The sequence below is a fragment of the Prionailurus viverrinus genome, chromosome F1, assembly GCF_022837055.1.
Source record: "Prionailurus viverrinus isolate Anna chromosome F1, UM_Priviv_1.0, whole genome shotgun sequence".
In the NCBI taxonomy this organism is placed as follows: Eukaryota; Metazoa; Chordata; class Mammalia; order Carnivora; family Felidae; genus Prionailurus; species Prionailurus viverrinus.
In genome coordinates this window covers 45,430,232-45,442,256 of record NC_062577.1, presented here as the reverse complement: position 1 = coordinate 45,442,256, position 12,025 = coordinate 45,430,232, and positions in this window count along the sequence as shown.

The following is a 12,025-nucleotide window of genomic DNA, read 5'->3' as shown; positions in this document are numbered from 1 at the left end:
GAATCACCCAACGCAGATATCGTCCATAGTGAAAGAGTGCCCAATCTTGACTTTGCAGAAAATTCTGACCACTGTTTGGAGATACTGAATGTCCAACTGCCTACTTGACTTTTCCACTTGGCTGACAGGAATCTGACATTTAGCATGTCCACAATATACCTCCTAATTTCGCAAACCAAATCCATTCTAAGTCAAATCCATGTTTTAATTATCTCAAGTAAATGGCTACTTGATTTCTTTTTTTCCTTCCCTCTCTGTATACAATCTGTCAGTAAGTTCAGACAGCTATACCTTCAAAAAATTTTTTTTCAAATCTGTCTACTTTTCTTCACCTTTCCATTTTTCATGTGGACAAGCTACGACTGTCTTTCATGTGGACATCTGCAGTGGCCTCTAAATGGTTTCTCTGAATGCCCCTCTATCATCTGTTGTCCACAGTACCAAAAGTGCTATTTAAAATTCCTAAACCACTTCAGAATGCTTTCCCTCTACTATTAGAATAAATTCTGAACTCTTTATTGTGGTTTTAAGAACTTCTGTACTCTAAGTTCCTCCTCTTCCTCTGCCTGACCTTGTTCTACATTTCTCACTACCCTCCAGCCACAATGATGTTCTTCCTGTTCATCAACCAGGCTGTGGTCACTCCTGAACTTAGGGCCTGTTGAACTTACCATACCCTCTGTGTACATACAATGTTTTGCTCCCAATCTTGTCATTTCTCGCTCATTTTGTCATTCAAATGTCAGCTCCAGTCTACAAAAGTGGCCCAAATACTGTTCCATCACATTCCCTGATTTATTTTCTTTATAGAACTTAAACTACATAAAGTGATTGTGAACTTTCCTTCTGGAACAGAAACTCCATGAGAGCTGAGAACAAGGACTTTGTCCTTCTTATTCCATATTATATCCCAGGGTCTAGAACAGTGCCTGACATATAGTGTGCAGGTGCTCAGTAAACTACAATGTGTGGATATACATATGAACTTGCAGAGCACAAGACTTATAAAGCTGAAATATCCTTACCCCTCTTTCCTTAGATATGGAAAATTTTCAGACTTGCTAAAACTACCAACTGACACAGAGATAAGGTAGGAAGCAAGAGACAAATAGGTTTGTGAGCTCTAAGCTTATTGGGAGAAAGGCAGAGATAGGGAAAAGCCTGTGTGTTCAAGAGACCAGAGAAGTCAAGTGCCAGTGTGAGTGGTTCTGTTATTAGTATGAACGTGCAAGTCTCCATTTTACTGTGCCTTCCTGCCAGCTGCCATTTCTGACACATTAGGGTGTCATCTTGAAAAGGCTACTTTCTGTAAATCTTACTTAAGCAACAGTGCTCTTTCTCTAAAAAAGGGAAAATTTCAATTAAGTTTTAGAAAGTAAGGTTATCTTGGAGATGTAAGTAATATGTTAACATTGTACTCATCTCTAAAAAGCTAAGTACATTAACTTGGAATGTGCTGAGCTGGTGGTAAATTGATATCCAGCCTGTAGCTGCCAGAGAATTTTTGTCTTGTTTCTTTTGCACAGGAGAGAAAATGCAAGGGAGCCCGGGTCAATTAATTGCCTGCTGGGGTACTGCCCTATCTGTTTCGGGCAGGGAAAACTGGAGAGGGCTGACTGGTTTATTCTCTAAGTAGCTTCTTGCCGAGGGAGCTCAGTTTCAAAATCCTAGAAACCATATGTGTTAGTTTAATCAGAGTTTGGCCCTGAGGAGAATTAAAACGAAAGGAAATTCCACAATTAGAAGGTGTGGAAGTGGAAAGCCGACTAAATCAAGCCCTTAGAGAGGCAGTGTGGGTTGGTGAGATTACATTCTTAGGGCGTATAATAGGCCAAGGTTTTAATTTCCAGATTCTTTCACTTAAGAGCTTCTGTGTCTGAATTCTAGTGGAATGGAGGCCTTTCCAGTCTTTTCTCCCCTCCATTATAAGGGCCTCACCTTTGTAGTTCTTACCTACAAATGAAAAGCGGGAAAGCCCCAAGTTTACAAGAGGTCTCAATAGAGGTTTGTAGCAAAATCCTGAACAAAAAGCCTGACTTTAAAATGGGCTTTGTTCTCCTTCTTTCCCAGGACTTATTTCCTATTCTGTCAGGTTGGTTGGCTTTTTACTAAAAAATCAGAATAATGAAGAGAAGAAGGCTTCATGGAAGATCATAGGAGCCACTGTTTGTGTTTATTTGGGACCCCTGAGGGAAACCTCTGCTAAAATAACTTGGTTATGAGTTATGAATTATGCATCGTAAATTAACACTGACACGTATCTGTGCACAGGGAAGTGGCCCAATCAGATGGAATGGGACAGGGACCAAGCCTGGCCGCATTCCCAGTAAGGATGGAAAGATTGAAACTGAGTTTAGAAGTTTTGAGGGATAAATGGATGTCTAGTCTTAAACTCAGGACTAACATAAAAAAGTTCTATTTTAAATTTTTTGAGGACTCTTTATATTGTTTTCCATAGAAGCTACACCAGTTTACATTCTCATCAACGGTGTATGGAAGTGCTCTTTTCTCCACATCTTTGCCAGCACTTTTTATCTTTTGTCTTTTTCATAAAAGTGACTCAAGCAGGTGTGAGGTGATATCTCATTGTGGTTTTGATTTGCATTTCCCTGATGGTAAGTGATGCTGAGCACCTTTTCATGTGTCTGTTGGTCATTTGTATGCCTTCTTTTGAGAAATGTCTGTTTGGATACTTTGCCCATTTTTTAATCAGGTTATTTGTTTTTCTGTTATGGAGTCTGAGTTCCTTATATATTTTGATACCAAACCCTTACCAGATATGTGGTTTGCAAATATTTTCTCCCATTCTAAGGTTGCTTTTTCACTCTATTTATTGTTTCTTTTGCTAAGTAGAAGTATTTAGTTTGATGTGATCCTATTTGCCTGTTTTTGCTTTTGTTGCCCATTCTTTTGATGGTGTAGCCAAGACCAATGTCAAGTTTGGGCTGTACATTTAGAGGTTTTTTTCCATTTCTTTTTTTTTTTTTTTTTTACATTTAAGTTTTGAATCCATTTTGAGTTGATTTTTGTATATGTGTAAGGGTCCAATTTCATTATTCTGCCTGTGGTTATCCAGTTTTCCCAACACCATTGATAAGACTGTCTTTTCCCTATTTTTGTTCTTGGCACCCTTATCAGAGTTCAGTTGGCCCTAAATGGTTCAATTCATTTGTAGTTTTCTTATTCTGTTGTATTGGTCTATATGTCTGTTTTTATGCCAGGACCACACTGTTTTGATCCTACTTCTGAATATATAGTCAAAAGGAAATGAAAATCAGGATCTTGAAGTGATATCTACACTCCTGGGTTCACTGCAGCATTATTCACAATAGCCAAGATATGGAAACAACCTAAATGTCTGTCAAGCTAATAAATGGATAAAGAAAATGGCATATTTATATATGCATATACATATACACCATGTATTAGCTTTTGGAATATTAGTTTTTATTAATAGTTAATTGTGGACACTTCATAATACATACACATACATTAAGACATCAAATTGTATACCTTAAATATATACAACTTTGAATTGTCATTTATACCTGAATAAAGCTGGGGGGAAGAAACAACTAAAAAAAAAAAAAAGAAAAGAAAAAAAGAAACCCAGCATTAACGTTAATGTGGGAGGAGCACATAATAAAAAAAAAAAAAAAGAACAGCACAAAGACAATAACCCGCTAATAAGCAAGTAGTAGAGGTCTAGAAATGCTTTTTTTTTATGATTTACATATACATTGGTTACCTCTACCTTCCTCAGGACCTTTATTGCAGTGTTCCTTTCCTCTAACACTCCTTCCCCCCCTTCCCCAAATCTGTGAATAGCTCTTCAATTCAATTCAATTCAATTCAATTCAATTCAATTCAATTTTGAGCCTATGATTTGCTATGTACTAGGGAGAAAGTGATGAACAAACTAATCTGTACTTCAAGGTATTTAAATATCTAGGTAAGTAAATATACATGTACACAAATTTAATTTTATATAGTATTTTACATATAATAATATAAGTATGTTCAAGGGGCACAGATAAGCACTGATGCAAAAAAAAAAAAAAACGTTTAAGCCCATGTGAGGTGTTCGAGGTGTTAAGAATGAGATGTTTAAATATATTTAGAAAGAGGACTGTGGAGGTGCTAACCAGCTGATTGATCACTGTATTACTGTGGGCATGATTTTCTTTTTCAGAGGGTAGAAAGACTATTTTAGTCTAACTCTGTTTTATTCATTTCTTAGATCTAGACTTGTTAATAGAAAATTTGAAATCAGTGATAATGTTATATTTATGTAACTCCAGTATAATTAATTAGAACATGAACTTTTAAATAAGAATGTCAGTGACATAAAACAGGTTCTTTTTGACACAATAAAGAAAAATGATAGTCTGTTGGTTTTTTTGCATGGTTTGTCAGGTTTAATTCTTGTTTGTACTTAGACTTTTTTTTTTTAAGCTAGAATCAGAATGTGTTTTAGAAAAAAATGCACCAATGTATGATAAAACTCATTTTATAAATGGACTTAAACCAGGACCCGGCTTAGATTAGTTTGTTCAAGCTAAGCTCCTTTGAATTCTAACTTCCGTGCAACACTTTGGCTGCTGCATAAGCAGGGATTTATCTGAGACTGGTGCAATAAACTAAAATGGTTATTAGATTATCTTAAATTGAAACGATATGATAATCCATGTTGAAATTAGAGGAATTTGGAGTTCCTCTTTTTCCCTTTACTCAGTAACGACTTCATTTTAAATTATGTTATTCAAAGGCTACTGGAGCTTTTATAAATTATTCATTTGCAAAGATCTAGCTATTTCAAGCCACATCCCCTGAAACAGAAGGGGTTGGGTAAGATGGTTTCATTTTGCCGAAGCATTCATAAATATCCCTTTGCCATACTTCCGAAACAAATTTGGATGTCTGTTAGCTTACAGGACACTTATATGCCACTACCAGGTTATCTCATCTAATAGTTCCCCTTTCTAGAACAACCTGAGAGTGAGCTTTTTCTCATTCTGATTATGTCACTAACTTCTAAACTGAGAGAAAAATTAACTGTATCTCTGGGAATTTCAGCAATTCTTGCATCTTCCTAGGCAAGCCAGCCTTTTCCTTAACATTTGTGATCTGTCTTGTAGGAGAAGCAAGAGCTGTTTTCTTTTTGTGTTTTCCTATTTATGTATATTTCAATAGTAATATACTTAATCTCTGAGATCCTCTTTGTGTATTTTTGTTACAGTTAAGATGACTATATTAATTAGGAATCTTTTCTTTTCTTTTTTAAAGATTTCATTTTTAAATAATCTCTACGCCTAGCATGGGGTTCCAATTGACAACCCTGAGAGCAAGAGTCATGTACTCCATTGACTGAGCCAGTCAGGCACTGCAGGAATATTTCTTCTTTTTCCTTTTCCTTTTTCTTTTTCTTTTTCTCTTTCTTTCTTTCTTTCTTTCTTTCTTTCTTTCTTTCTGTTTTTTTTTTTTTTTTTTTTTTCTGTAGCCCAGGATTATTTCTAAGCAAGGTATTTTCTGGGTAGATTTCTGTTAGTCTGAATCAACCCTCTCCATTATTGGACACAGATGCAGCTGGTAATCAATCATCTATAATTATGCTTTGGAAAAACCTCATATGCAGAGATACTCAACTTGTCATAGATATAATTTATAAGTAATTCTACAAAATTTATATTCTGTAATCTCTTTGAAAGATTTACTCGGTGACTGAAAAGATTGCTTCTCTTCCTGATAACCAGTATTATTTAGTAAAAATGGTGCTATTTAGTATAATATTATCAAACTTTGTTAGGTTTCGAGTTCTGAGTCATTTATCCTCTTCCTATCCTTCCCCTTCAGTGCAGAAAGTCCCTTGTGTGACCTTGTGGTGAGACTTGGAGACAGGTAGGGGTGGAGAATCAGAACCTAGAATTGCATTTCCCTAAGAATGGCCTGAGAGCAGCCTAAACGGAAGAGGTAGCAGATTCAAAAGGTCATGGGAATGAAGCCAGAAAGCCTCAAGTAAGGAGGAATGAGTCAGTGATAAGTAAAAGCAACAAATGCAGATCGACTCATTCTATAAGAAATTTGATCATGAAGTTAAGGAGATCAAAGAATGGATTGGAATGAGGAAAGTTTCTTTAAAGGTAGAATAGATTTGAGCATATTTACCTGAAGAAGAGCCAGTGCAAATGGAGAGACTGTTAAAAATTCTTGGAGGAAGATAGAAGGAAAAAGTTCAGGAGCTCATGTGGAGGGGTTAGCAATTGCAAGGAAGCAGAATACCTGTTGAGAGAGTAAAATGAGGGGAGAAAGAATTATGGAGATACAGAATGTGATGGTTAATTTTATGTGTCAACTTGGTCAGGCTATGATACACAATTGTTTGGTCAAAAAACAGTCTGGGCTTTGCGGTGAAGGTATTCTTTTAGATGTGATTAACATTTAAATGTAGTGGACTTTGGGCAAAACAGATTGTTTTCCATAAAGTGGGTAGGCCTCGTCTAATCAGTTGCAGGCCCTAAGAGCAAAGTCTGAGGTTCCTGTGAAAAAAGGAATTCTGCCTACTGATGGCTTTTGGACTTGAGCTGCAATATCAACTCTTCCCGTAGTCTCCAGCCTAATACATTTGCCAGTCCCACATTTGTGTGAACCAATTCCTTAAAATAAATCTCTGTTTCTGCATATATGTTGGTTCACAATCTTAGGAATCTTCTGGGTGAAATATGAAACTGGCTCCTGTCTGTACATGGAGGACAAGGAGAGACCTAAGAAAGAGACCACTCCAGATAGGTAGGTAGCAGTCTTATTAGGCAAGGGGACTTAGATATGAGGTTTACCTTGGTAGGCCATATGACAAGTCGATTTCACCTACCTGCCAGAATCATAAGAATCTATACAGAAAGCTTAGAAGGTTCAGTCACGTATTAAGTCCGTATAGTCTTAATGACACATACTCTCTCAAGGCTGCATCCTTGAAGCGGCTCCTAGTGCAGGAATAGTGAGTGGAAGGTACATTCCAAGAATGAGGGGAGTATTTAAGGAGACTTGGATTGCTCAGCTTCAGCTTGAGGGTCAAGCAGCAGTCATGTCCTTTCAGTGACCTTCAACAATGTATATATATCCTGCTGGTTCTGTTTCTCTGAAGAACCCTGACCAATACATAGATTCAGGAAGAAGTGGAAAGGTTTAGAAGATGCTCAGGTTAGTGATGTCAATATTTTTGGTAAGATGGGGACTGAGATATGTAATGGAAATGAGGAGGAGGCTTGAAAGTAGAAGAGTTTTCAAAGAAGTTTTAGGTGGGTATATGAAACTATGAATTCTTCCAGAGCAGAAAGCTTATCTTATTCATTTTGTATCCTAAAATCATAGCACAATAGTTGGCATTATGAAAGTGCTCAACAAATGCTTGTTGTTTGTCAAATAAGCTGAAGAAAAAGATGATGAAGGGCTCAGCTAAGATTTGCTGCTACAAACTCATGATGAATAAATTGTGACAGCTTTGTAATTTTTTATAATAACATTAGTTCTCTGGAAGTTTCATCAGAAAAAGTGAACTATGGGAATCAGCACATGGAGACCTACTGAGGGTCAAGAGATCGAGGACAACCAGTATGGCAGTAAATGAACTGTGTATTGTGAAAATGACACAATGAGAACCAGGCTGGGTAAAAAAGTAAAAGAAGACATATTGGGATGATTGGTCTGAGAGAACTGGAAGGAACCAAAGGATTAAATGCCTTAATGGAGATAGGGAGGATGTTTAATGGGAGAAGTAATCTAGAGAGATGGGAAGAAAGGGAGTATTTGTTTATCAGCTTCATAATTTTCAGGATCATTGTGGTCAGACAGTTTCAAGTGGGCAAAGTAGGGGTAACATAAAGACTGGTATTATTGAGGGGAGCCTGGGTGGCTCAGTCATCTAACTCTTGATATCGACTCAGGTCATGATCTCATGATTATGAGATCAAGCCCTGTGTCAGTCTCCATGCTGAGCATGTAGACTGCTTGGGATTCTGTCTCTCCCTCTCTCTTTCTCTCTGCCCCTCTGCCACTTGCATGTGTGCTTTCTCTCTCTCTCAAAATAAATAAATAAACAAGCCTAAAAAAGAAGATTGGAATTCTTCAAAGAATATACTATTATTTTGCTATTTATACATATTGGAATTCCTTAATGTATAATATATACTTTATTATTGCTATTTTAATTTTGCTATTTATACATATTTTAATTACTTAGTATATAATTTAAGAAGGTTCTGACAAACAGAAAATATAGTCAGTAATTGCATAGCATTACCTACTTTGATTATGAAACATTATCTAGAGTAACAAAATACTTCATTAAGTGTGGGATCTTTCTAGACTCCAGTCAGGGTGTTGAGTATTAAGAGCACTGAACTTGGAATTAGAAGACCTTGGAATGAGGCTTTTCCATTTGCTAGATGAGTGAACTTGGGCAATTCGTGTAATCTCATTAAGTTTTTATTTTACCAAAGATGAATGATAATGGTTAGGATTATTGTAAAAATTTGATGAAATATACAGGAGCCCCTTTCAACTGTGAAGTTTAAATATTTGTAACAAATATTAATTAAACACGATATTTTCCTTCAAGGAACATTTTACTTGAAAAAGATGCTTAAGGGTTCATTTTTAGTATGACAATGGCATAATGAGGTTAAAACGTCTTAATTATGTTTATTAATTTTATTATATTTAGCAATTACAAATATTTGAGAGATAATTATATATAGTTTAATCTAATGTAAACCAAAACCAAAACACAGATTTAAAAAGCCCCTGAATGTACTTTAAGTGTTGTGATTTCCCTTGTTTTCGGAAGAATAATTCTTATGGTTCTTCCTGCTAACAGCAGTGATGGAGTAGATTTGTGTGTGTGTGTGTTTAATTAACTTTCAATAAAATAAAATCCTAGACATGGAAGAGTAACTATAAATTGTATATACTCTGAATACAGCTAAAGTTAACCAAAAGGATTCATTTCATGTTAGACTGTAAGCCAGAAATAATGGAAAAGTAAGTGCAATATACAAGTGGAAAATAATACACTTAAAATTTTTTTTTATGTTTTATTTATTTTTTTAAGACAGAGAGAGAGCATGAGTGGGGATGGGGCAGAGAGAGAGGGAGACACAGAATCTGAAGCAGGCTCCAGGATCTGAGCTGTCAGCACAGAGCCCATTGCGGGGCTCGAACTCCTGAACTGTGAGATCATGACCTGAGCTGAAGTCGGACACTCAACCGACTGAGCCATCCAGGTGCCCCGGAAAATAATACACTTTATATAATATCATTTCACTAAATGTTAATTTAATTTTTTATAGTTAATGTTGTAAGTTCAGAGATTCAGTCTCCTAATAGAATTCCTAGGCAGATGTTAAATATCTACCCCTAATTAACAAATCTTAACTTGAATGTTAAGCCCCTGTGTAATCAACATGATATTTAGTATTAAATATTTGAACAGTTAACAATCATAATTTTCTGCACCTGAGGTGACACTTAATGTATTGTACAAGACCTGTCATGACACTGTGCAACAGGAAATCCTTTTCACTTTAGAATCTGTGGAAGAAGTAATTCTTTCCATTAACATAGCTTCAAATGATCCCCGATGCTCCGGCCCACATTATCCAAGAGAACAGAACCCAGGTCTTGGCAGGAATCAAGAAAGAGAGCACATGCGCAGAGAACATTCAGATTAGAAATAAAGAGAATTTGGAATTCTTGCAGCATTTCTGAGGGAATTAGGGTATAAACAGGTGTACTGCAACCAAAACTAAAGTGTGGGGGTTAAGTGAGGTAGGATCTTACTTCTCTCTCAGGTAACAGAGAGTAAAGTATGCAGGTAGTCCAGGGAAGGTAGCATGACCTGATCAGTGAGACTATCCAACCAAATATGCTGGACAGTAGTGACTTTTTTTCAGTAGATTTAGGGCAGCTCCTTTAAGTGTCCCCTTTCCCAGCCACCGAGGAGCGTGAAAGGGGAAATGAAAGGTGAGCCTCTCTTTTTGTGGATGTGACCCAGAGATTGCTCATACTGCTACCATTCACATCTCCTGTCTAGAATTTACAAGGTCACACTTAACTGCAAGAAAGGCTGGGTGACGTACTTTCTAGCTGGGAAAGTTTATGCCCTATAATTGGTGGTGTCTTCCTTTCCTCTTCTGTCTGCCACCACCGGCATGTAATCTGTAAGTGAGTCTGATAGTTTGACTTCCAAATGATTTCCATTATTTTCCATATTCCTAACAATACTCTACATCCCTTGCCTGGCCTACTGTGATAACCTAACTGGTTTGCTTGCTTCCACTCTTGCCTCATTAAGTCATTTCTCACAGAGTAGTCACTGAATTTTAAATATATAAACCAAAGCTCATCACTCTTCTTTTTAATCCCTTTGGTGTCTCCTCATTTCTAGAGAGAAAAGTATAAACTCTCCATCATGACCCATAGGACCCAGCAACGTCCAGGCTCTAGTCTATCCAGCCCCATTCTTGTACTATGCTTTTGCCTGGTCAGCATGTTCTGGCCATTCTGGCTTCTACCTTTTTCTAGAGCACATTCCCAGCCTCAGACCTTTAAACCCACTATTCCTTGTCTAAGAAATTTTTTTTGCAAGGATCTCTGTGTGGCTGGCTTACCCTCATCTCTTGACATTCAGCACAAATGTCATCTCTTCTGAGAACCTTTCCTGACTGCTTTAAGCAGATGTCTTGTTTCCAGTTACTCCTTATCAGCCACCTTGTTTATTCCCTTCATAGCACTTATTAAATAATATAACAAGCCTATTTGTTTACCTATAGATTAATCAATTGTCTCTTGATTAGAAAGTGATCCTTAAGAGGAAAGGCTGATTTACCTCTGATTCTTGACACTGGAACATAAATAGAGCTTAACAAATGTCTGCCGAATGAATGACTAAATGAATTGGTGAATTTCATATGCTTCTTAAAAATAGGATGAGATTTTGAAGATTATGCCTGCCCATGGTGGGAAAATCAGGTACAAAGAACCTTATACAAATTTACCTCTATTAGTTTCATTTCTGACTTGGGTGTACTGCATGTTATACCTGAGCCATCAATTTATCAACCTCAGATGGTATTTGGAGTTTTAGCCATTTTCCTCTGTAGCAGGTTGAATGGTAGACCTCCAGAAGTTATGTTCATGTCTTAATACCTGGATCCTGTGAATGCTCAGTTACTTGAAAATGGGTCTTTGCACGGGGCGCCTGGGTGGCGCAGTCGGTTAAGCGTCCGACTTCAGCCAGGTCACGATCTCGCGGTCCGTGAGTTCGAGCCCCGCGTCGGGCTCTGGGCTGATGGCTCAGAGCCTGGAGCCTGTTTCCGATTCTGTGTCTCCCTCTCTCTGCCCCTCCCCCCATTCATGCTCTGTCTCTCTCTGTCCCAAAGATAAATAAACGTTGAAAAAAAAAAAAAAGAGAAAAAAAAAAAAAAAGAAAATGGGTCTTTGCAGATGTGGTTAAGGTTCTTGAGATGAGATCATCTTAGATTAGCTGAGTGGGCCCTAAATCCAATGACTAATGTCTGGTAAACGTAGAAGGAGATTTGAAAAACTAGACAACATGATGGGAAAAGAGAGGCAGAGATTGGAGTTATGCAGCTATATGCCAAAGGATGCCTGAGCCACCAGAACCTGGAAGAAGCAAGGAAGGTTTCTCTTCCAGAGCCTTTGGGGTGATTGTGGCCATGCTGTCAACCTGATTCAGAGTTCTGGCTTCCAGAAGACAGAAGATTTCTGTTGTTTCAAGTCACCTGAATGATTTCTTAGCATAAGTATGACACAAATATTGCCTGGAACATCCTTATACTAAAAAATTATTTGTTATTTATATGAAATTCTAATTTAACTTGGAATTCTGCATTTTTATTTGCTAAATCTGGCAATTTTACTCTAATCCCAAGAATTTGTGAAAAATGAAGAATTGGCTGGGAATGATATATAGATTCTGCCAAGTAAGAATTGGCATCAAAAAAATTTT